Source organism: Lolium perenne, chromosome 4, assembly GCF_019359855.2.
Source record: "Lolium perenne isolate Kyuss_39 chromosome 4, Kyuss_2.0, whole genome shotgun sequence".
Taxonomy (NCBI): Eukaryota; Viridiplantae; Streptophyta; class Magnoliopsida; order Poales; family Poaceae; genus Lolium; species Lolium perenne.
The window spans coordinates 57,080,648-57,084,139 of NC_067247.2; the positions used below are offsets into that span (position 1 = coordinate 57,080,648).

The 3,492-nt window shown below is 34.6% G+C and overlaps 1 long non-coding RNA gene across 1 annotated transcript; it reads right to left on the reverse strand.

Annotated features, from left to right (window-relative positions):
• Window positions 1-1,500: 1,500 nt before the first annotated feature.
• LOC139830850 (uncharacterized) lies at window positions 1,501-2,413 on the reverse strand. Its single transcript, XR_011744340.1, has 2 exons — window positions 1,999-2,413; window positions 1,501-1,912 (listed from the first exon to the last, which is right to left on the reverse strand). It is a non-coding gene; the product is annotated as an uncharacterized lncRNA (long non-coding RNA).
• Window positions 2,414-3,492: the final 1,079 nt, after the last annotated feature.

Here is a 3,492-nt window from a genome sequence, read left to right on the forward strand (position 1 = left end):
GAAAGAGAAGACATATACAAGTAAACTACTACCCTAGATGATTTCGTTGGTTGTATATACTTAACATGCATGTCAAAAGAGCCTAAAATGTAGGTTTATTTTTCCTACAAATCAAATGTCTTCCACAAAGACTAAGTAGTTGTGTGGTAAAGAATTTAACGAATAAACTACAGTAGAAACCACGAAAGTGATAAAATAAACTAACCGGCTATCTTGGGAATACATGAACCCAACTAGTAACCAATGGTGAAATACTAATTCTAACTAGTTCATTCTGTTCATTTGACCCTTTTGGCCAATCTTCATTGTGAATATCTAGCAGAAATAGATACTCAACAACATCGTCATCGATTCCCATGAATATATGTTATGTGCCATCATTTGTACCATATATCTTGATAAACTCACCCTAGCCACTTATATCTTCATCCCACTTAATAGAACTGAGACTTTTCTTCATCTCCACATGTTGTTCAAAGAAGGATGGAACATTGTTCACAAGTGTCCACTCATACATCATGGAAGATCATATTTGAATTGAGAAGCCATCCACATGTACATATGAAAATCTAAACCTTTTGTTCGTCAAACTTGTTGAAAAGCCCATTCGTGATAGCATATAAACAAATACACAAACACATATGAATCAATAATTGAACACGCACTTTGTGATATCATTACATGTACTAGTACATGGTGTTGGTACATTTTTTATTACACTTGGCAAAATTAATCACATTTTTTCCTTTTTATGACTTACTTTTATATACTATTTAAATTAGCATATTCTTATCTTTCACTTATAAACCAACAACTGAAATTCAAGGTAAGATTTCTTTTCTTATTGTAAAATTATAATGTGTTTCATTACTACTACACTTTTTTTTACTATGCTTACTACTACACTTGCGCTAACCTTGGATCATATTTCATAACTATAATTACATTACTAATTACTTTTGAGATGTTGTCACTTAAAATAATTTCTTACATAAAAAATGTTCCTATACATGAGATAAATTGACAAATAAAAATCCTACATGGATCAATTTCTGTTTATGTTCATCCTAGTATACTAAAATATCTTGGGCGAGAGTTCCCATGCAAGTGGACTAAAAACTATTTTGAAAGTGGTTTCTAGATTAAATGTGACGCTCTATCATAACAGTTGTAGAGTGTAAATTTGTTATTTGCAATGGTCTATCTTTGAATCATTGTCATTGTATTTTTATTTGTTCATTTGTGGCCGAATAAGTGTCATCTATGTTCTAGTAACACTACATAATTTCTATACGATCTGGTTTTTTATGTTGCTTTGATCTACGGCTTGCATAAAAATGTGCAATTCAACCCCCAAAAATAAATAATAGCTTCCTCTTACTAATATCAAAATTTGTGGATTTATGTGTTGATTTGGAAAAACACCTAGATCTAGTTCTACGAGTCGATCTTGGCGGCTAGGAGGAGCATGTGTCAGTGTCCATGTTCATGCGCTGTCACTTTTATGAGAACTACACCTTATAATTTTATCAACATGGTTAAGATAAATGATACTCCTGACTTTCATGTTGAACGTGCAGTTTCATGTTGACCGTGCACGGCATGCTAACATCCACACAAAATCGAAAGCTTTCAGCTGGATCCATGCATCTTACATTCCACCCAATAAGAAGTTCTTTCCTTGCCGTATACCCAGGTATTGCCATAGCGTAGTCGCCTGTGTCGGCCGGAGGTGACCTCCGTGCTCTCAGATCGGTGTGCCAGAACTGGTACGTCCTGGCATCGGCGCTGACTGGCTATGGAACGGTGTGCCCGCCCTGGTGCGTCCTGGCACCGGCGCAATCCAGCAGGCAACGCCTCGTACCTTCTAGGAGGTCATTCCATTCACGGCAAGATCCCTTTTGTTCAAGGCCTACACAATGGGTAATATAATATCATCCCTTGCGGCACGTGTATTTTGAAAGGAAGCAAATGGTGGAATGAAAATTATTTTGAAACCTTCAACTTGCAGCACTATTTGCTAGTACTATGTCGAACATAAATGTTGCACTATAACCTTTCAATAATGTTGTTTTACATCAATTTTATATGTACTGCACTGTCGTATTACTACGCTTGGCAAAATTAATCACAGTTTAACCTTTTTATGAATAAATTTTATATACAATTTAAATTAGCATATTCTTATGTTGCAATTATGAACCAACAACTAAAGTTCAAGGTAAGATTTTTCCTATTGTACAATTATAATATGTGTCATTACTACTATACTTGCGTAACTTTGGATCGTATTTTGTAACTATAGTTACATTGCTTATTACTTTTAGGATGTTATCACTTAAAATCATTTCCTACACAAAAAGTGTTCCTATATGTGAGATAAAGTTACAAATCAAAATCCTCTGTAGACATACTTTTGAAATGTGTGTGTTATGTTAATCGATCATAGTATACTTAAATATGTTAGGCGGTAGTTTCACATGCATATAGACTGAAAAATATTTTGACAGAGGTTTCTAGATAAATATGTGGGTCTATCATAGCGGTGGTAGAGTGTATTTGTGTTGTTTACAATATGTTATCTTTGAATCATTTACATTCCATTTTTATCTGTTCATTTGTGGTCGAATAAGTGCCATCTATGGTCTGTTAATAATACATAATTTCTATACCATTGGGTTTTTGCTTTGCTTCAGCCTGCATAAATGTGCAATTCAACCCCAAAAAATAAATAGTATCTGCATGTTCCTAATATCAAAATTTCTGGAGTTACGTGTTGATTTTGAAAAACACCTGGCTCCAGTTCCAAGAGTCGATCTTGGCGGCCAGTAGGATCATGTGCATGTATCCATGTTCATGTGTTGTCACTTTTCTGAGAACTACGCCTTATAATTTCATCATAAAGGTTAAGATATAATGATACTCCTTAGGTAGATTAAATATAATTTTAGGAAGAAAGCAGAAGTTCTGAATTTCAAACTTGTCACTCTCCTTATCACCTTCTATTGATTTCCTGCCATTTAAGTCATGAGATTCTGACTTTCTAATACAAACAAAGGTCACAAAAGAAAGCCTAGTGTCACTATGTACAATTGGCAAAGATAATACCATAGCTAGAACACCAAGAAGTCAATTAGGGAATGATTGTATCACACTCGACACTTGAATGAATGTCAAGTAGTGATGTGTAACTTTCAGTGACTAAATTAAAGCGTATGCATGAGGTGATAGCAGGGTGTTGCATGAATGATATTGATCATATAATGTAATCCTAATAACATAGCATTCGTCTCTAATTCACTTGCGTGTAGGTGTGTGTGATCCAAATATAGCTATGCATACTAAAAAAGAGAATTTGCATAACATGTTTTGTTCTGCCTGCCAATTTTATCGGGCCCAACTTGGAACTACATGCAATTAAGTTCTATCCTTTCAAATAGCCTGGCACAAAGCATTAGACTTCCTGAACACATAATATCCTCGAACTATCAC